The 22,954-nt window shown below is 49.6% G+C and overlaps 1 protein-coding gene across 3 annotated transcripts in view; it reads left to right on the forward strand.

Moving 5' to 3' along the window:
• The window catches only part of n4bp3 (NEDD4 binding protein 3), a 152,653-nt gene that overhangs the window by 105,717 nt on the left and 23,982 nt on the right, over positions 1-22,954 (forward strand). The window contains exons 1-2 of one of the 3 annotated variants that reach the window (XM_038795397.1): positions 1,446-1,550; positions 10,167-10,377. The exons of 1 other annotated variant lie outside the window; for it this stretch is intronic. The gene's annotated coding sequence lies outside the window, so the exon portion shown is untranslated. Of the gene's footprint in view, positions 1-1,401; positions 1,551-10,166; positions 10,378-22,954 lie in introns of those variants that run through there. One more of the 3 variants, XM_038795395.1, reaches the window with a different exon arrangement.

Below are 22,954 nucleotides of genomic sequence, written 5' to 3' on the forward strand. Positions count from 1 at the left end.
TCCCCTTATTAAACAAGAACCTATCTATCTCTGTCTTAAAGACACTCAATAAAGTGCCTTTATCTTTAACATTTTTCTGTTTTCTCTTGTTCAACTATGTCGCCCTTTCTGACCCATTTTGCTGAGCATCCCAACTGCAATTCTGGGGATGTAGAACATTGAATCATTCTTTGCTCCTGAATTATCTTCTCACACTTATATTTGTTCCTAAGGCAGGTTTTATTCACCTTTACAGGATCACATGCCACGACTTCCTCCCCAACTGCAGTTTGTAATGTTCTTGTCGGAAAGCCTGATATATTACAAGAACACTTGTAGCTAAAGCTATAAACGATTTATTAACATTAACTGTGGGTAAACTATATACAAGACAGTAGACAAATCCTGCACAAGCAATCTCTCTCTTCAACTTCAACTTCTTACAGCCAGTCTGAGTCAGCTGACTCTAACATTCACTTATATAGTCGTGAGACTCCTAGTGGTCAGTCGGTGAATTACAACACAATCATGATATCACTACACAGTTGTCCCTCTTTTAGGTGAACTCTGCCAGCAGAAATTAGAACTACTCCAAAATTCCATCACCACCCCACTCTCCTTCCCAGCAGTTTCCAAACTCCACTAGCTGATTTGAAAATCCACGCCCTCAACCTTCCATTGTATGACCCCATTTTAACGTGGCAATCTCTAGCTATTGTTTGTTGCAGGCTCTCCCCCAGATCTGAAGGATAGTCAACACCTCGTCCTACACTCCTTCCAGTCCACCCTTCAGGCAGCACTCCCCTACCCTCTGGAACTCAAACTCTGTCATATCACCTTCCTCACTGCTTTCAATATCCTCGTGTTTGAATCAGCTTACTTGCATTTTTCCTGCTGTCTCTCCCTCTCACACTCTCTCGCTCTCTCTTTCACCACCCATTCTTTACTTGTAATCTATTAAAAAATCTTGAAGTGTCCTTCCGTACTCAAGGAGATTGGAAGTAGAAGCTGTTGTAGAGGGGGAAATAAGCAATGTAAGCTGTGGAAAATGTGCTTTCTTTAGTAACACTACTTTCCTTTTTCTCTATGTCACAGCTGCAGTCTGTGATCTTGTTGCAAATAAGTCCCTCTTAAAGATGAAAGTGTTGGTCTATCTTTTTGAGTTTGTTGTTGATTCATTCGGTATTTGGTTGTGGTGCTGATAGACACGACATCAATCTTTCTTCAGTAAATCTGCCTGTCTGCTAGTGCTGGCTACTTTAAATTGTGGGGCATCAGTTTTTACAGTTATCTATTGACAATACACGTCCATACTACCTAAATGAGCTTGGCCGTAGAGCTCCTCAGTGAACAAAGTCACTTAGCCTCGTCTTATTTGTGATTAGCTAAATTTGGAAGCATGGAGGGGTTACTGAGGTGACATGGTGATTACAGGATTAAATGTGGAAGTACCTACTTATAATGGTGCTATTGACCTTCAAGCTCAGTATTCTACAATTCTATATGCTTCAAATACTAGAAACTGCCATTTGTAAACAAGAGGCTGTTTTAAGGACTGAGAAACAATATGGGTAAGTGGGTTTGTTTTTTAAATTTCTCTTTCACCACCCCAGGCCAGTTAAATAGTTGCATATTTTGCTGTACAGTTCATATCGTTGTTGCTCTGGGGTTAGGAGATTTCCAAGGGGTTATCTGACAGAATCGACTAATTTGTTATACTCAGCAGATATTTTATTAGATGCTGGTCCCTCCTGGTGTTTTTTTATGAATGTCTTGTACTTTACAATATCCACTTGCTCTGCCCATAAGTAGCGTTAGAGAGGAGCCTCTGATAGTTATAGAGTCATAGTCTTAGAGGTCTACAGCACAGAAAAGGCCGTTCAGCCTATCGCATCTGCCCCGGTCACAAAAAAAATATAAAAGCAACCACCTAAGTAGTCTGCCTCCCATTCATACGTTATCTCATCATGTGTATTGGGAAAGGAATTGTGTGGAAAAGCGATATTCCCTGTCTAAAATTCATTTCCTTCGGCCCTCATTTTCTTCCCCAAGACACCATCACTTCTAATTTCTCTTCTAGTTGGATGTTTCCATTGTTCTTTCACTGTAAAGCACTTTGGCTCATTCTGTACACTAATTGGTATTTCTGTATATGCAAGTTGTTGAATAAATAGCTCACGTCAGATACGAGTAACCGTGTCCCTCTAATCTGTTGCTCGAGTGACTGTTCACATGAGTCTGGCGAATACATTCAAAAAACATTGCAGGCAGCTTTAGTGCCTTCTCATTTGCATTCAAGATAATATGGCAAACACCAGGCATCTTCCTGGTTTGACATAAAAGTAGAAAATGCCAGCAACACTTGATCAGCAGGTCAGGCAACATTCATCGAGAGTGAAAGATTAACTTTTCCGGTCGACTTTTTATCAGATCCTTCTGGTCTTGTATTATATGATTCATCTACCCACTGGTGACGCCGGTGTTTGTATCCGTTGCTGCTCTTGTGCTTTAGGGAGAGACATGACGCACTGAATTTTCGCTGACAAGTTGGGAGCACAGAATCAGAGAAAGTCCGGACTTTACAAACCAGACTTGAGAGAAAGTGAACAGAACCTTCAGATTTTCATTCTTGGGTGGGGGTGTGAATGCTAACAGGAGTCGTCGGGCCCACCAAAGCTGGAGACAGTTTGGTGGCAGCTACAAGTGCTGCTCGGTCTGAGGTGGGCTGGTTCAAAGGCCCGCCTCGGTGCTCTGGGCGCCAGTTGCAACGAAACAAAAAACAGCCCTTATCCCTCAGCCCTCACACCCTCTCACCGCCCCGCACACTCTCCATGCCCCATTTGCTAACACCTTGGGGCCCCCCCCATGACTTCTTGCATCCTCCATGCCAACGCATGCCTCTCCAAACCCCCCCCCATGCATTTTTACACATGCAGCTGCTTTCATGAACCACAGATGTGCAAAGTAGAATCCATCCTCCGCCCCCTCCAAGGGTTTGCAACCTGAACTATGTTTTTATCCTGCACATCCAATAGGTAACAAATGTATCGATTGTAGCCAGCCTTCCCAGGGTTGCCCTTCAGTTGTATGGTGATGTGGGGCGGAATTCTCCGCTCCCGGGAAAAATCGGGAAGGCCGTCGTGAATTCGGCCGAGTTTCACGACGGCCTCGGAGGCCGCTCCCATCACCGTATTCACCCCCACCCAGGGGGCTAGGAGCAGCGCTTTGTTATTCTTGGCAGCCGGGCCTTGACGCTTGCGTCAAGGCGGCGCGCCGAGAATGACACGGCCGGCGCACCTAAGTGACGTCAGCCGCGCATGCGCAGGTTGGCCGGCTCCAACCCGCGCATGTGCGGCTGACATCACGACGGCTGACGGCTCAAACCTGCACATGCGCAGTGGCCATCTTCCCCTCCGCTGCCCCGCAAGACGTGGCGGCTTGATCTTGCGGGGCGGTGGAGGGGAAAGAGTGCATCGCTTTGAGACGCCGGCCCGACGATCAGTGGGCACCGATTGCGGGCCAGTCCCCTCCCGAGCACGGCCGTGGTGCTCACTCCCCTCTCCGCCCCCCACAAGCTTCAAACGGGCCTTTGGCGCCCATGTTCATGACGGCAGCGACCAGGTGTGGTTGCCGCCGTCGTGAAACGGTCGCGAACGGCAGGCCGCTCGGCCCATCCGGGTCGGAGAATCGCCGGTCGCCGTGGGGGGAGGGAGAATCGCGTGGGGCGCCGGGGCGTGAAATGAGTCACCCAGCCCTCCCGCGATTCTCCCACCCTGCGTGGGGAGCGGAGAATCGCGCCCGTCATGTGTAAACCTGGCTGGAGTCTGGATGATATGGGGCGGGATTCTCCGGTCTCCAATGCCAAAATCACTTTTGGCGATCAGCTGGAGAATCCCGTTGGCGCTGAAATCGGGGGCGGCAATGCTTTTGCGAATCTCCGCCCACTCCAAAACGGCATACTCGCAGAGTACGTCGCATGCAGCCGGGACAGCCTCAGGACGGTACCTGAGGCCCCCCCCCCCCGATGCTCCGCCCTGAAGGGCCGAGTTGCCGACTGCGCGGGCCGCTTTTCTTATTTTTTTCCGGAGACACGGCGTGGCAGCTGCGGACTAAGTCCAGAAGGAGTCGATCCGCTGACGGGCTGGAGGGGTGGGGGGTGGGGCGGGGGAGGGGTGGCTCTGGCAGGAGCTGGGGGCACTGGTGGGGGGTGGTCTGGGGCTGGTGAGCCTGGCCAAAGGGAGGCACGATTTAACAGGTGGGGTCAGCGCGCAGCAGGCGCCACGTTGCATGGCACGGCCGCGGCAGGCAGCCGCCATGCACATGTACAGCAATTCTCCGGCCGTATCCGCAGCTAGAGCCGGGGTCTTTACGTTGCATGTCCACTAGCCCCCCACCAGATGGAGGATCAGTGGAGGTTTTGCACCGTTTCTTCGGGAGTAAAACGCCACCGTTCCCACGCCGGTGTCAGCACATAGTCTCCCAAACGGAGTATCCAGCCTATGATCTGAAAAATGCCTAAGTTTTCACACAGTCTTGACTTTGGTTTTGAATGTTACCCCTTCATTTCCCACCTCCCCACCATTAATTAACCTAGAGCAAATTTAAATGAAAATAAAGATTTTCCTACTCTCTGTGACTAATTTCCAGGCCAAGCAGTGTCCTTTCCCACTGTGCTATTGATTGGCCTTTATCTGCTGCCTTGGTGCACCCTATTCAACCTCAACCTGAGCTTTACTCAGACCTTTCCTCTCCAAAGCAAACTACTGTCACCTCAGCCTGTCAGCTGCTGAAACCCCCATTCACATCTTTGTCACTTGCAGGTTTTACCATTACAGTGCTCTGCTCTTTAAACTTCAGCTCATTCAAAACTCTTGTTGGCTATACTCCATGTTGTACTACATCCTGCTTTCTGTCTTAGCTGAACTTCTTTGGCTGCCAATCCCTCCGATAAACTGTTTATTATTCTCATCCGTGTGTCTAAATCCCCATGCCCTTGACCCTCTAACTCTAACCACCTCCACACATCCCCCGCCATGCCTCACCAGTTCCCCACAGGTCTCCATTCCGCAGTCTTGGGTCTCCTCCCTTCACCTCACCATTGGATTTTGCAGCAAGCAAGGATCAGTGACCTGGATTTCCTCTTGTAAACTCTTCCATTTCTTCACTCCTGTCAGAATACTCCTCCTGGCTTTAGCTCACGCCTCCTGCTCTCTCTTCCTTCAGTTCAATTTTTCCCTTCCTTGTTAATCTCTGCAATGTAACGTGGGGCATAACAGGAGACATTTGGCTCTTTTGCTTGAAGTCAGATCTCCATCTCCACCATTTGCATAGATGCCATGCAGTGCATTAAAATGTTTGGCAGCCTCTATTTACCTTATATTGTTTCTTTCTCTTTTATTTTCTGTTCCCATTTTGGGGAGCAGAATTCTTCTTCACCACTTATCCAGCATGAATGATTACATTAAATTGTGAAATACCAGCAAGGTCACGTGATGGATTATCCGAAAATATAGTCTTTTTTTTTCTTTTAAAAAAAATAAATTTAGAGTACCCAATTAAGGGGCAATTTAGTGTGGCCAATCCACCTACCCTGCACATCTTTGGGTTGTGGGGGAAAAACCCATGCAAACACGGGGAGAATGTGCAAACTCCACACGGACAGTGACCCAGAACCGGGATCGAACCTGGGACCTGGTGCCGTGAGGCAGCAGTGCTAACCCACTGTGCCACCGTACTACCCCTGAAAGTATAGTCTTGATGACTCATGAATTTTCATTGCCGTACAGGCAGAGGAAGCAAGTAACCTGTCAGATTGCACCTGAAAAACATCAAATGCTGGAAATACATTTCCCCCGAAAGGGAACGCATGTCTGCAATTTGGTTCCTTTATCTTTGATAAAGCCAGTTTGATGGGTGGAATGACCTTGCCTTGTACATTATCTCTTTCAATGGTGTAGCAATGTTTTCTGCACGGTACAAAATTCATTTAACAGCTGCAGATAAAACTGCCAATTTACAAATAGTTTGTACTGTGGCCAATACACTGCTTGGCCAGCAATTTTAAGTGAGCTGATTGAAAAGTGCTCCTGTCTCTTGGTGAAACATGGATGGAGATCGATTGCATTCACTCTGCTGGGCATTAATTAAAACTGACGTCTCCCGTTTTGCCTTGAGCTGGCCTCAGGAATGCGGCACAGTTGTAGCAAATGTTGGCCGACTGGTATGTTGACATTTAATACCGGACTCAGGCCTATCTTGTAAACTTGTTCCCAAGCTTTTTCCTCACCCACCCGCATGTCAGCCTAGACATTTCTATTGTAGCTGGGGCATTTTATTTTTATTCGTTCTGCCGATGTGGGCTTCATTGGCTGGGCCAGCATTTATTGCCCATTTCAGAGGACATTTAAGAGTCAATTGCAGTGGGTCTGGAGTCACTGAAAGACATTGGTGAACCAGATGGGTTTTTATGACAACCGACAATGGTCAACATTAGACGTTTAATTCCAGATTTTTACTGAATTCAGATTTCACCATCGGCCCTGGTGAGACTCAAACCCAGTTCTCCAGAGCATTACCCCGGGTCTCTGGATTACTAGTCCACTAAGCATTCACCTCCCCGTATACCTGCCAAGTGGCTCCTTATTTAGTGAGGAAGAATTGACTCGAGGGCTACTGCTGGCAATCTGACAGTCTTAACTAAAATCCATTTCCACCAGGAGTGTGTGCACATGCTGTTTCCTGTAAGCCAGCTCTGGACTCCTGCTGGTTTCTATGGATTAATGGAGTTTAATGAAGATCCAGATGGCTATTCAGAGCACAATGTAAGCAGAAAACAGTGACCTCACCCTGAATACTGGCAATCTCAATCTGACGGATCATGCACGTACACTTTCAAAAGAACGTACACGTACACAGTCCATTTTCAAAAGAACTGTGTTTAAAAGAAAAAGAATAAAAGACTCTGAAAAATGTATATGTTCCATCGTCAAATTTGGTGATACATGGTGAAATTTACTGCACTAGAACAGCCTTGTATAGCTTGAGTATTTTCCTTCAGATTTTGATTATATCCCTGCTCAACGACCATTGTGGTAAGGTACAGAGAGTAATGTGTGTCCCCCCCCCCCCTAACAGTTATTGTCTTGATATGCCAAAAGCTTTGCTTCTTTATAATCCAAATTGGCTTCAAAGCATACACTGTAGAATTCCCCATCTCTTTGGTGATGTTGAGCAAATAAGGAACAAAGTAGTTAATTTGTCTATCAGATGCATGTCTTCCCTATCCCATATAATTTTGTGGCTCACGTAGCCTATAACGTGGGCATCGCAGAAGAAAATATGTTGCCCACGTTTTTGCTCCGAATCATCATTCTGTGACTCCTTTAGTTTCAGATGCATGTGTGCTGGGAAAGCCTGGGTTGAAGCTGGTTGCAGTGATCTACCACAATTGAATATTCAATGGAAATTCGTATTTCAGAATCAAACATGAGGCACATTTTTCTGGATGTGGTACCAAAGGACCATACATACTGGGTGGGATTCTCCCTTCTGACGGCAGAGTATTGACGCCGTTGTAAAAAATGGCGGGTTTAACGCCAGCGTCATTGGACCGCTAATGTAGCGATCCTCAGCCCTACAGAGAGTCAGCACAGCACGCTCCAGCTGCCGATACCGGTGGCAAATGTGCGCCGCAGGTCTGTGCATGCTCACTGTGACCAGCGCACATGCGCACTGTGACTGGCGTGAAATCGCGTATGCATGGTAGCTTCCTTCTCCGCGCCAGCCCCGATGCAACATGGCGTAGGGCTACAGGAGCCGGCGCGGAGTAAAAGAGGCCCCCACCAGGAGAGGCTGGTCGGTAGGCACCGATCGCGGGCCGGGCCACGGTGGAGGTCTCCCCCACCGCCCCCGCCCCCCGCCCCCAACCAGACCGCCCCCGACAGGATGGACGCCGAGGCCCCGCCGGGTAAGACCATATGTGAATGGCGCCGGCGGGACTCGGGCTTTCTTGGCAGCCAGTCGGCCCATCCCAGGCGGAGAATCGCCGGTGGGGGGGGCTTGAAGATCATCTGAAGATCGGCCCCCAACCAGCAGCACACCGGCGCCAATGGCACCGATTCTCTGGTCATTGGAGAATCGGCGGACCGGCGTCGCGCGAAATGCGCCCGACCCGCAGATTCCCCGAACCGGCGCGGGCTAAGAGAATCCCGCCCACTACATGCGGGAACAAATCTTGGCTTTGGGAAAATCGAACTGGGGGTTGTGTAGTGGGGGGGGAGAGGGTTGGAATTACCAATTTATTTTTTATTGGACTCCATTCTTGCTATCCTTGTCCAATAGCTGGCAGTAGGAATCTAATAAAATCCTACTTCACATTGTCCCTCCACTTGAAACATGCCATGTCTCACCAAGACACCAAGGGGCAGCACGGTAGCATGGTGGTTAGCATAAATGCTTCACAGCTCCAGGGTCCCAGGTTCGATTCCCGGCTGGGTCACTGTCTGTGTGGAGTCTGCACGTCCTCCCCGTGTGTGCGTGGGTTTCCTCCGGGTGCTCCGGTTTCCTCCCACAGTCCAAAGATGTGCGGGTTAGGTGGATTGGCCATGCTAAATTGCCCATAGTGTAAGGTTAATGGGGGGATTGTTGGGTTACGGGTATAGGGTGGATACGTGGGTTTGAGTAGGGTGATCATTGCTCGGCACAACATCGAGGGCCGAAGGGCCTGTTCTGTGCTGTACTGTTCTATGTTCTATGTTCTAAGACAGAAGCCTTTCTGGTCTCTGTGCAACAGAACTTCCAAATGCTGATGAATATGCCCATCATCCACTGGGACATCCAAACATGTGACTTGGGTGTAGACCACTAGGCCCTTTGAGCCTGCTTTGCCATTCAGTAAGATAATGGCTGACATATTGCAACCTCAACCCCACGTTCCTGCCTACCCCCAATAACCTTTCACCCCCTTGTTTATCAAGAATCTATCGAGCTTTGCCGTAAAAATATTTTGGGCCATCTTGGTCCCGTAAGGCCATTGTAAGTTTTGATAATCAGAGTGGGTCCAGCAAGATTTTTTTTTTCTCGCACAATCTGCCGGTTGTCACATAGCCAGTATCTTTACCAATGCCATTTCCAAAAGAGAGTCGTCAACTTCATTTTTTAATACGTCAAACATTGAATGATGATTTATTTGAGAAACTAACTTGGACACGTTTCTGAGTGTTGACAGTGAGAGAGGCTGACGAGATAGATCAGTAACCCAAGGTTGCTTCGATGATTTGTCAACTTAACTGTGTGTATGTTAATTCCGCTCTCTGGCTCTGTCAGAATCACTAATTCTTCAGCGCTCCAATGACGTGGCACTCCCGATTTCTGCACTTATTTACAATAAGATGTGAACATTAAAAATGGCACTCAATATTAATAATTAAAGGTCAGCTTGGTGTGCGGAATGACTTTGTCACCTCCCCTTTTGCCTCTGTTTTGAATTTAGCTAAAGCCAAATTTAGAGGCTTTTCTTTTGCTTGTTGTAATGATCCTGAATGAAATTGAACATTCCTTATTGGTATATGCCCACAGAACTGAACTGTACAGTTCAACATAAAAACAGAAAATGCTGGAGAAATCAGCAGGTCTGGCAGCATCTGTGGAGAGAAACATAGAGTTAACTTTGCATCTACGTTCTGTACAGCATTTTCTGTTTTTATTTACGATTTCCAGCATCTGCAACGTTTTGCTTTTATTTATGCTCAGTTCAACAATTGGCTGCAGTGTTTAGAGGCTGTCAGATTGCTGACATGGGAAATTAGGGAAAATGCCACTTGTGGTGGGAGTATTCTCTGGAACTTCAGATTTTAATGTCTTCATGGATTGTTGCGCAATATGAGACGGACGAAACAAGCACAAACATTTCTTGGATTCATACGCTGCTGGCTCCTCTAAGTGACTGGATATCTCAGTTACAAATTTTTCTAAGGGGTAAGTTGTTTACACAACCGCAGTTGGATTTCCAGAAGCAAGGGCTGAATTTCTCAGCCGTTCTGTCTGGGGGATTGCTCCAGAGCCACGAAAATATTTGAGAAGCTGTGAGCTGAGGCAATTCCTGTGCTCTGCTCTAAAACGTTGACCTGCTCTAATAAGGGAAATGGTTATGAGAAACGAGAATATCATTCGGTGTTGTGTTGTTGCAGGTATTCTGACTGGACTAGCTATCTTTGCCCATTCTATTGGCTTGAATTATAATTGTCAAAACTGATGATAATATTCTGTGACTGGAGTGACATGAAACTATCAAACTGCAGCGGTGACCAGTATGGCTCAGCTTCCTTATCAATATGTATTCTCCAGCGTTTCCATGGTTTTTGGAATTTCTTTGTCCCTGGTTCGGATGTGACTACGAAGGTGAGAAAATAAATGTTATTGAACAAGGAGAGTTTGCGAGAAGAGAGATGGTTGGGCAGTGTCACAGTCTGTCAATTTGACCAGAATGAATGACTTGGACCCTTAGTGCTGAGCAATGCACCCCCCCCCCCCCAAACAGCCTGAATGCCATATGGGAGTTTGCCCCCAGTCCTGGACAGACCACTCACCAACTTAGAGATTGGCTTGTGCCGCAGAGGGGAGTAACCACCAGCCCCCACCCGGAGGACGGTCGCATGAGTTGTACATGCCAGTCTGTTGATCCACTGACCACATGTCCATTCTCCCACAGGTTCTGCATGGCGCTGGCCCATCCAGGGTGGTTCCCCTCCAACCGCCATGCCTCCCAAGAGAATACCACAGAGCAGAGCTCCGAGGATCCCACCATAATTATCGCGGCACAGCTCTCAACCCCGCCCTCCTCCAGCACACAGACACGCACCTTGGTGGGCGAAAAGTAGTGGACAGGCTAGGGTGTGGCCGAGAGATTCAGAGGGGAATGTTAGCGGCATTCCAACAGGTCCAATGCCGATTGGAGCAGTTCCCAGAGGCTACGGGCGCAGGAGATGGCGGCAGCTATGCGTGTCAATGAGGCCAGCACTGCTAGGGTGGCGACCGCAGTGGAGAGCCTGGAGAACAACATAAACACCATAAGTGGTGGTGTCCAAGGCATTACCCAGTCAGTGACGGCCACGGCTGAGTGCCTTGGCAGCATGTCCCAGTTGCTGGTAGGCATGTACCAATCTCGGGTAGACCATGCCGAGGCGCTTCGGAGCATGTCCCAGTCTCAGGTAGGCATTGCCGAGGCACTGCGGAGCATGTCCCAGTCTCAGGTAGGCATTGCCGAGGCACTGCGGAGCATGTCCCAGTCTCAGGTAGGCATTGCCGAGGCACAGCGGAGCATGTCCCAGTCTCAGGTAGGCATTGCCGAGGCACAGCGGAGCATGTCCCAGTCTCAGGTAGGCATTGCCAAGGCACAGCGGAGCATGTCCCAGTCTCAGGTAGGCATTGCCAAGATGCTGCGGAGCGTGTCCCAGTCTCAGGTAGGCATTGCCAAGGCACTGCGGAGCATGTCCCAGTCTCAGGTAGGCATTGCCGAGGTGCTGCGGAGCGTGTCCCAGTCTCAGATTGACCTTACCAAGGTGCTGCGGAGCGTGCTGCAGTCTCCGGTAGACCATCCCAACGCACTGCGGAGCATGTCCCAGTCTCAGGTAGGCATTGCTGAGGTGCCGCAGAGCATGTCCCAGTCGCTGAGTACCCTGTCCCAGACACAGGTGGACATTGGCGAGACACTGCAGAGTATGGCCCGCTCACAGAGGGGCATTGATGAAGGTGTGACACCATGGTGCAGACATTGGGGGCATCTAGGGTTGGCAGAGCCTGATGACGCAGGGACGTCCAGAGCTCGGTCCACCTGTATCCGTCCTGAGGTTACCCCAACAGCCCTACTGGCACCGACTGGGAGGTGGGGGTGCTGGGGGCCAACCATGAGCCTCCCTACGGGATATTGACGGAGGCCTCCAGCACCCCCCTCGACCCTCGCCCCTCGCTGACAACCGCGCGTCTCCGAATCAGCATCTGGAACAAGGTGGCATGGCACATATTCCACTGGCGTGTGGATCATGGCCCTCCGACCCCAGGGCCCCCAGAGGGTGCCCGGTCCGGGCATTGAAGGCCACGGTAAGCAGCAGGCTGCCTCCACCGCTGATGTGCATCCTGGGGAAACACCAAACACCAAGACATAGAGGTAGAACACAAAGGGCGTAGCAGATAAAGGATCATTGAGAGGGCGCTGGGGTGGCTAAGATGGGGATGGGGGGTGGGGGGGGGCACTATTGGGGGCTAGGGGCAGTTGGAATCGTATTATACAACAGTGAAACACATTGCACCCAAGGCATGTGAAGCCCATGGCAGGTTATCCTGTAATACAGGCCGAACTCCAACCCCTTGCCCCTGTCCCTCACATCTCTTGAACGGCGCAAATCACCCAAACCGCTGAAGAAATTGTCTAAGTGGATGGATTGCGATTGGAATCGCACTGGACACCTGGTGGAAATCGGACCACGCTTAGAGGGCGCAATCCTCCGGTCACGCTGCACCAGAAAAGCAGTTTGCCGCCACGCAGCGTGGTGTTTGAAAGCCGGGAGACCCCATTCCTGGGATCTACCTGGCTCACAACACCTCACGAGGTTCAACGCAATCTCACGAGTCGTTGCAAGGTGAATCCTGCCCAGAATGGGCGGGATCCACATTTTAGCAAATCTGCATATTAGAGCGAGGCAGTAAGCCGTACTCTAATGTGCAGACCCCGAGGTACCTGAGGTTTTGGGATTCAATCCCTTCATCACAGGGACCTTGGGCAAGAGTTGTTTGGTCCTGGTCCCCACAAACGGGGAGCAGTGTTGCTCTATAATAATGTGGGTGAACCCCAAGCCTTCCCTTCTATCGATTAAATGACCACACAACCAGTTAGTTAGTTCAAAAGATGGTTTATTTACAAACACAAGAGTTATCTCAACATGCAAACACAATATCTACTACTAGTTAAACTACACCTATCAGCTAAAATAACCTATACTTAACTTCAGGGCGACCGGCACTGTGCAAATGGATAAGGTCTTTATCTGGATTTCACTTGGCTGGTTCGAAGAAAGTGGCTCTGTCTCTGCTGGGCTCATCCGTCGGGTAGCAATCGTTGGTCTTGAACTTGGCTGGCTGTTTCTGCTACGATTGGGTTGGCACAGGCCGCATCCATGTCCTCTTTTATCCCTCTGGGATTTCACGCTCTTTGGTGCGGTCCTTAACTTTGGACCCAATAGTTCGACAGGGCTCTGATTACTGTCTTCGATTTTGGCCAATAAAAGGGGAGGGTGCCTTGGTGGCTGGGCGGGTCCTTATTGACCTTGGCAGTCGGGCTTTCTGAGTAAGGGAAGTAGCGATCAGTCTGTTGCTGTACCAGTTGCTTGATTGGAGTTCTATTGTCCTGGGAAAATGGTCCATTAAAATGCAAATGAGCAGGGGTTTCGATCAGGCCTGGTTACCTGTGTTTCAGATACACATACACATAGGCTCTGTATCTGTTTGAGTCCTGGGATGGCCATAATTCCCATGGTCCTTTGCATGTGGCCATCTTAGATGGCTACAGCAGACTGACCACCCTCTACCCCTCCGCCAGGAAATCGAGAAAAGGCTGCCACCGCCGGAAGAAATGAAAATCGCTTATTGTCACAAGTAGGCTTCAATGAAGTTACTGTGAAAAGCCCCTCGTCGCCACCTGCCGGCGCCTGTCCGGGGAGGCTGGTACGGGAATCGAACCATGCTGCTGGCCTGCTGGGTCTGCTTTAAAAGCCAGCTATTTAGCCCAGTGAGCTAAACCAGCCCCTGTCAGGAAGAACCCTTGTACCGACCCCCTCAGGGCAAACTTAATCTTTTCCAGCCTGATGAACCCGGCCATGTCATTGATCCAGGCCTCCGGGCTCGGGGGCTTCGCTCCACTGTAAGGGAATCCTACGCCGGGCTACTAGAGACGCAAAGGCCAGTGTACCGGCCTCTCTCGCCTCCTGCACTCCCGGCTCGAATGCTACCCCAAAGATCGCGAGCCCCCAGCCCGGCTCCACCCTGGAACCGACCACCTTGGACAAAGTCCCCGCCACCTCCTTCCAAAACCCCTCCAACGACGGACATGCCCAAAACATGTGGGCGTGGTTCGCCGGGCCTCCCGAACACCTCCCGCACCTTTCCTCCCCCCCCAAAGAACCGGCTCATCCTGGCCCCAGTCATGTGCTCCCTATGCGGCACCTTCAGCTGAATTAAGCTGAGCCGTGCGCAAGAAGAGGACGAATTCACCCTCCCCAGGGCATCCGCCCACGTCCCATCGTCAATCTCTTCCCCTAGCTCCTCCTCCCACTTTGCTTTCAGCTCCTCCACCGAGGCCTCCTCCTCTTCCTGCATCATCTGATAAATCGCCGAGATCCTCCCCTCACCGACCCACGTCCCCGAGAGCACCCTATCCTGCACCCCACTAGGCAGCAGCAGCGGGAACTCCGCCACCTGCCGCTTAACAAACGCCCTAATCTGCATATACCTGAAAGCATTCCCAGGGGGGAAGCCCCACTTGCCCTTGTTGCACGTTTTACTGTGGTTGTAAAACGCGTTTATTGGAGTGTATTAACACGCCTCCGTATTCGACGTGTGCTTAACACTACTAGGCTCTGTTCTATGTATTTATTCAGCTCTGGAGTCGCCAGGTGCCGTATAGACACCGTCACAAGTATTCCAAGGTCAAGTTCAAAGTAATAAAGACGATACACCGATTAGTAAGGTTCAAACGATCAATATTTATTATACAGTTATAATAAATACTCATACACACACTAAGAGACTAAGCTATAACTAAACTTAAGTGATCAGAATACTTATCTAACAGGAACAGGCAAGGTCAGAGAACGAGGCCTTCGTCCTGGTCTTGTACTGCAGCCTTCAGCAAGCGTTCTGGTACTGGGGGTCTAGTGGGCTTGGATCGCGTAGCGAGCGTTGAACTTACGGTTTCGGCGGCTGGTGCTCAACGGCTGGAGTCAGGATGCAAGATGTCTATCAGGGCCGGAGCACGGGTTTAACAGACCGGGCTAGATGGGGAATTTGCCTTTATACCCCTCTCTAATGTCCTTGCCCCCTTCTAGGCGGGCTCTACCTTTCGGTACCGATTGGAGCGTTTCCAAACGGTTACCTTCGAAATCCTCCAATGCGAGGGCCTTCCTCGGTGTTGGGGGGTGGTTTTGATATTCGTTACTTTGGTGCCATCCTGTCTGCGCAACCAATTAAGTGTTACATTGAGATGGAAATGTTGCCATTGTTCGTGCCTGGATCTGGGCTGCCTCATCAGAATGCTAAGCGCTTTGCCATTAACACCTTTGGCTTGGAGATCTTGCACCTGGCCAGAAACTGGTTTGCTGCTTGCAAAATGCTAATTAGTTGAGAGCAGACTGTCTGCTCTCACTAAACAGGCTTTTCCTTCTGTCTTCCATTTTACTTTGGCTCAGTGTCCATTTTGCGTGGCCAGCATGGCTACATTCCCTCCTTGTGATCCTCACAATCATAATATTGTGAAGGATCACCTATGTACGTTGCCTTCCTTGTGTTCTGACCTCTTGCCAGTTCCTGTTCTACTCTATCTTAAACTATGGGAAGAAGAGAAAAAATTTTTTTAACTAACATTTCTACTTGGCCCTATGTCAAAGGGACATGCAATACTACAACTGGGAACCTCTACCTATCACTATTAACCTTAACCTTAACTTAACATTTCATCACTCTAAAACCTTAACCATTCACACCACAACATCACACTTCCCAACTCGGCAGTCGAGTATGGAACAATATAATACATGGCTGAACTTTTTATTTACAGAGTGTTGTAATCAGTGAGGGGTTGAGGGGTTTGGTGGAATCCGAAGATGGGGGATTGAACTCTATAGATGGGTGAGGTGCTGGAACGAGAGGCTCTCCTCTTCCATTTCCTCAACCTGAGGGTCTGTACTAGTATGATGAGGATCGCGATCACCAACAGTGATTCGATTATATAGGACATGGAGTACCACGTCATGAATTTAGTGCACCAGGTCTGAACCTCGCTGATCAGGGCTGAGCACTGGGGGTTTGCTGTAATTGAAACATTTACGGTGGGGGTTGTGGGGGAAACGTGTCTTGTTTCCACACATATACACATAACATTTAGAAACAATAGGTGGGCTTCCATCATTTTGCTGTTCTTCTTCTTTCTCTTCCTTCTTCCTCCGGTATTGACAATCCTGGCTTCGACCTCTGTCTTGACCTTTGAAACTATGGGATCAAGCACAGTATCTGTCAATACACAGTTTAAGACCTTTACTTGTTAGTGCATCTGTCTTTCAAAACCCAATTGACCCTTTAAAATGACTGGCTAAGTCACACCCTGTGACTCCCCTCATTTTTTTTTTTCAAAAGCGAATTTAAAGACCAGCATACACCTAACAATCCTTCCTTCTGCGAGCCGTCTCGCAGGCTTTGCTGATTTACCATCCGAATGTTCCCGGATGTAAATAGCATGTGGGATGGCGGCCGAAGGGCTACCTAACTTAAAATGAAAACAAACTTTGAAACAAACTTCCGAATGAGTTGCGTATGGGCCGCGACGGGTACGAGTTGGATGGAATCCCCGGGTAGGGCGTGCTGTGCCATACCCGAGCTTGGCTGACCAAGTTTGGTTCTCAGACAGGGCGGGTCCTCAGTGCCGTTTGTCCACTGCCTGAGTAACCTGGAGAAAAAACGGGTACGAATGTGTTCATCATGACTTGCAGCCTCTATTCGCCGAATAGAGGGGCACCTAAAAAAACCAAGGGAGCCAAGATGCTCCAACTGAGGACATCACTGAAGTTCTCAGAGATATCTGCGGACAAGCTATTTGGCGTGTAGCCTTACAACTTTGGAAAAGATCTCCAATCAAACTGGGTTTTTGGAACCGAAGTTCTCAAAGGTTTCGGCAGAGAAACTTATTGTGTATGTGAGGTGGTCACAATCTTTTCAGCTGAAAAGAAGATGTCCATCCTCCAGCTGAACAATTTACAATCCTGAAAACAAACAAACATAAAACGAAGACAAACATACGTGCAGGTTCCATCAGAAAGGACATCGTTTCCCTCAAACGATTCCTATTTTACATCATCTGGACACCTCACTTTGATTCTGCCTCTGTGAACAGGGTCACAAAGGGGTTGCCGTGTCGGGATTCAGACATTGCGTCGTCCTGCTCTCCCGGATCCCACACCCTTGTGTGGATCAGGCATGAAACTTTCGAATTGTGTGACCGGGGGTCACTTTCGTCATTGCGGACAAGTCTGTAGGAATTGTCCCTGTGCCATAATGTAGTGTCGAGTGTGTTGTCGGGGTAGTCGGGGTCGGGTGGTGGTTCTGGGTTTTTAAGGTAAGTGACTTCCATGGGGTCACTGGAGTCGGGGTCGTAGTTGGTGCAGTGTGGGCTGTATGGCTGTGTGCTGTCGCTGTCTTCAGAGTCAGTGGCAGTCCTGCTGTCTCTGCTGTGGCAGCTTGTGGGCGTGTCGGGGCATGGTCTGTCGTGGTCTGTGGGCGGAGTCGTGGGCGAGTCCGTGGATGTACTGGTCTGTGAGGGGGATGGTGGAAAAGTGTTTCTGGTGGGCGGGGTGAAGTGTTCTGCTGCATCCAGCAGTACATGATGAGCATGGTTAGACTGTGTTCCATACGCCTTAAGCTGGTTAATATGAAACCACGCGGTCTTCCCATTAGGATACTTTATCCTGTAAACGGAGGGGCTAATTTTGTCCGAAATTGAGTATGGGCCGGAATATTTTGGAGCCAGAAAACTGCTGGGGTTATAAACAGATAACATTACCTGTTGCCCAACCTGGAATTCTGTGGTGTGTACGGTCTTATTGAAACAGGCAGTGCGTTGCTGTCGGCGTTTCCCTAGCTGGACTGCGGCTGCGATCTGTGCAGACCTCACAGTCTCAACTAGATCTTTAACTGCCTTTTCATGTGTGAGGGCCGTCACTTCGGGGCTTGTCATGTCCAGTCCTAAAAGGAATTCTGTACCTTTCATAGGGCGTCCGGTCATGAGTGTATGTGGTGTGTATCCTGTAGATGTGGAGACAGTGTTCCTTATGAACATAAGTGCAAATGGGAGCACTGAATCCCATGTGGAATTGTTCTCTTGAACCATTTTCCTGAGGGTCGTTTTTAGGGTCCGATTCATGCGCTCCACAATCCCGCTGGACTGTGGATGATACGCAATATGGAAGTTTTGTTTTATGCCGAATATTGTCAGGACGTTCTTCATGACCCGTCCTGTAAAGTGAGATCCCTGGTCCGAATCGATACTTCGGGGTAAACCCCATCTCGTGAAGATGTGGTGGGTCAGGATCTTTGCAGCTGTCTTAGCTGTGTTTGTACGTGATGGAAATGCCTCTACCCATTTTGTAAAGGTATCTATCACCACCAGAACATACTTATAGCCATTCCGACAAGGGGGCAATGGACCTATAAAATCGATCTGGAGGTTTGTCCAAGGACCGTTAACTGGGCGAGTATGCCGAAGTTGTGCTTTCTTGGAATATCGCTCCGGGTTATTCTGAGCACAAATCAGGCAATTCTCTATATAGTGTGTTACATCTGTCCTGAGATTAGGCCACCAACAGAGTTGCCTGAGGTGCCTCGTGGTTGAATCAATTCCTTGGTGTCCGTGGTTATCGTGAAATAAAGCGATCATTGCATTTCTATCCTGCTGTGGGACCACATAAAGTTGATCCTTAATGATCACACCCTCATGTGTGGTCAGTGCGTGTTTAAAGAGTTCGTACGCAGGCACAAAGTTTCCCTTGAAAACCTCCCTGAGGTCTCCATCCTGTTTCTGTGCTGCAACGAGATCTTTAACCTCTGTTTGTGAGACTTGTACTGCGCTCACAGGGGCGCTAGCTGGTGCGCTAGCTGGGGGGGTCCATAAGTGTCCTCTCCTGGAACCTGCCTTAGCCAATGCGTCGGCTTTTACATTCCCAGGGGGTGATGACCTATGGTGGCTGCGAACTTTTATTATTCCGAAGGTCCTGTCCTTCGCTCTCTCTAGAATGTGCTGGAGTAAGGGGGCTGATGGAAGGGGTTTTCCGTCTGCGGATACAAAACCTCGTGTCCTCCACAGGGGCAGAAAATCTGTCAAACTGTTGCAGACATATAAACTGTCCGAATATATGTCTGCTGGGCTGGGGAAAGAATCGGGGTGGTCCACTATATATGCTATGGCTGCTAGCTCTGCTGCCGGCGCGCCTAAGTGACCAGGTAACTTCAGTGCTATTTCCTCGAGAGCGCGCCCCTGCGCGTCCTCGACGTAGATGCCGCATCCAGTGATACGTTCACCATTTAAAACTGTGGATGAACCGTCCACGTATATCTTGAGGGGTCCACACGTGTCTGTGTGTGGGGTGCCTTGTGTTGGGTTTCCTAGCTTCCTGGGGGGTGTTTTTGCTATGAAGGGGCCTGTGTTATGCAGGGGTGCTACAATTTCACAGTCATGGGGCTGTCCGGGGTATTGGAGGTTGTCTGCTAAATATGTGTGTGTGCGTGTCCGTTTTACAGTAATGTCCCGTCATTGTAAAAGTAGGGTCAACCTAGCTGCCCTAATCTGGCTAACTGAACCGTCCTTCAGTCGACCGTCTAGTAGTAGCTGTGTGGGTGTGTGTTCGGTTAGAATGGTGATGGGGTTTAGTCCGGTTATGTATGAAAAGTACTGTACTGCCCAGAAGACAGCAAGGAGGTGCCTCTCACAGGCTGAAAATCCTTGTTCAACCGGGTCTAACAGTCGGGAGGCATAAGCCACTGGTCTTAGCTGCTCGTGCCGTTCCTGAAGCAACACGGCCGAGAGGGTCAGATCTGTGCTAGCTACCTCGATTGCGTACGGGGAAAGTTGGTCTGGGACTAGCAGCGCGGGTGCTGCACTAAGGGCTCATTTTAACTCCTCCACAGCGCCTGTATGCTGCGGAAGCCATTCCCAGGGGGCTCCTTTCTTAAGGAGGTCTGAAAGTGGGGCGGCTTTTGTCGCGAATCCGTCTATGTGGTTCCGACAATAACCAACCAGTCCTAAAAACGACCGGAGGGCTGAAACATTCTGGGGAAGGAGCAATTTGACAATCGAATCAATTCTTTTGAATTCGATCTCGCGTTTGCCGTGTGTGATGACTGTTCCCAAATACATCACTTTACTTTCCAATATTTGGGCCTTTTTCGGGTTAACTTTACAGCCAATTTCAGTTAAGAGTTCCAGGAGTTCGGCCAGAAGCGAAATGTGCTCTGCCTTTGTGTCTGTCTGCAGTAGTAGGTCGTCTACATACTGTACCAGACATTCGGGGCGGGAAAATTTCTCTAAACCACTTGCCAGCTGTCGGTGGAAAATGGAGGGTGAATTGTGGAATCCCTGTGGGAGGCATGTCCACGTATACTGCTGAGTTTTAAAAGTGAATGCAAATTTGTATTGGCACGCTTTTGCCAATGGTATGGACCAGAATCCGTTACTGATATCCAATACCGTGAAGTACTTGGCGTTGAGACCCTGCTTGAGCATGGTCTCGGGACTAGTAGCTACCGTTGGGGCTACTGCGGGGGTTACTTTATTGAGTTCCCGATAATCAATGGTCAGACGCCATGATCCATCGGGCTTCCTCACTGGCCAAATAGGGGCATTGTTGGTGGAGGCTACCGTTCTAAGTACACCTTGGTCCAACAAGCTACCTATAACTTTTCCTATTTCCACCTCTGCTTCAAGGGGAAATCTGTACTGCTTTTGCGGTCGGGGGTCCTGTCCGGTAACATGAACTTGTCCAGTCATTCTGCCACAGTCATGACGGTGACTTGCAAATGCTGTCCTGTGTTTGTTCAGTAATGCTTTAATTTGTCTGTCGGTGTGGAGTGTAGTCAGGTCGAATGAGTACTCTCCCACTGCGCTAATCCGATTAGCGTAGTCTCCTACTGTGAGGGTGGCTGGTGCTCTGTCTGCTCTTGCCATTCGCCAGACACACTGGTTTACTGGGTCGAACGATAAGCTGTGTGTGTTCATAAAATCAATCCCTAGGATGTGTTCTGCTGTCCTGGGGAGGTTTTCTAGAACTACGGGGTGCCTTGTGCTAATGTTCCCTAGCTGAATTGCTATGGGTGCTGTAATGTGTCCCTGCTGCGAGTGTCCGGTGAACCCGCTAAGTGTAATGGTGGATGTGGTCGGCCACGTGTCTGAGTGTGCCGTGATCGTAGAGTTAATGGTGGTGCGGGATCCTCCTGTGTCCCACAGTAACTCTATGGGCTTCCCTTTGACTTTCGCTGTGACTACGGGCCTCCCTGATGGATCCCATAGTGTGTCACAGACCCAAGTGGGGGAGCCCGGACACCGTCAGTCCGTCTCGTCCACATTGGTGGGTCCTGACTGTACTGTAACATTATGGATCGGTTTTGACTTATTGCGGTTCAGAGTGCCTGTCTGCTGGCCTCTCTGAGATCGCTGGGGTGCATTGCACTCTTTAGCCCAATGCCCTAACTGTCCACAGTTATAGCATTCCTGGCCTTTCTGTTGTGGGCTGCTCTTCCCTTCATTTACCCATGCGGGCTTCTGGTGCTCTCTCACTGCTTGGATATCTGCAGCAGCCTGAGCCTCTTCTGGGGATCTAACTTTGCCTTTTTCCTGAAGCGATTGCTCCCAAGCGCGGGACAATCTTTTCAGGACCCATTTCTCGTTATGGGCCTCTTCTGAGGGGTCATAGCTGTTGCAAGCGCTCTGTCCTGCTTCTGTTGCGTGGGAGATGATTGTGCGTGTCCACTTAACCATGTTTTCGCGGGTTAAATGCGCTCTATCTAATTGTCCAAAAACTGCGCTGAAATGAGTCCACAGCCTTCCGGCGAATGCTGTGGGGTGTTCGGATCTTTTCTGCCTGCATTTGTTTAATCCTTCTACTGGGTCACCTCTATTGTACCCTATAGCATCTAAAATGGCGGTGTGCATCTCCTCTAGGCTGCCTCCTGCCACGTTCTGTGGGTCGGGGAGGGCTGCTACTACACTTTGGTCTAAACTCAGAACTGTGAGCTTAACCTGCTCTCTCTCATCCAGGCCGTACATGGTAGCCTGCTGTTTCACTTTTGCGAAAAACTGGTGGGGGTCTGCGGTGGGGAGGAACGGAGTGATCTTTTCACACGCGTCCCTTAGCTGGGTTACTGTTAAAGGGGTGGTGTAGGTTATGTCTGGGGCGCCTTCTGATTCGGCTTTTCTCTGCGTGGTTACGGGATTCATGGGTGCGGTTATGGTCTGAGCTGTGGGGGGTTGCTGAGCTGCTGGCGCACATGTTCCCTGAACATAATGCTGCGCTGTCTCACTTAATTCCTGCCAATCTGGGGCATTTTCCCCATCTAACTGTGCTCCAAAGGTGCTTTGGAAGCCATTCTGCACCGAAAGCAGAGATTGCAATTCCGCAATCTGTTTCCTGCATTTCGCGTGGTCAACTGTGCTTTGTCTTTGTTCGGTCGTTGCAGCATGGAGTGCTCTCAAAGCTGCTTTGAGATCAGAACATTGCCTCTGCAATGCCTCCACCTGCTTTTCTGATTCCTGTCTTATCAGAACGGCACGTTGCACGTCCTGATAGGCTTTCTCATACTGGGTCTGGGAACTGCTCAGATGAGCTAGACAAGACTGATGAGCCCTTTTGGCATCATCCACCTCTCTATCCTTCTCTGCCAACTTCCCTTTTAGATCCAGGTTCTCCTTCTCGATGTCCCTGACATCGACCTTACTCATCCTATTCCTCTCTTCTAAATCTGTCCGGAGCGTCCTGATGACCTCCTCTGCGCCTCGCAACTGTGCCAAACAGGACACAATCGCCATCGGCTTGCGTGCTTTACCTAGGTTCTTTTTGTGTATTTGAGAGAGGTTCTCCCACCAAGTATGACCTATACTCCCGGGACCTGTCTCCTCATTTGCACAAAACTCTTTCCAAAGGGGCCATCCCTTTCCTTGTAAATATTTGCG

The sequence above is a fragment of the Scyliorhinus canicula genome, chromosome 4, assembly GCF_902713615.1.
Source record: "Scyliorhinus canicula chromosome 4, sScyCan1.1, whole genome shotgun sequence".
NCBI lineage: Eukaryota > Metazoa > Chordata > Chondrichthyes > Carcharhiniformes > Scyliorhinidae > Scyliorhinus > Scyliorhinus canicula.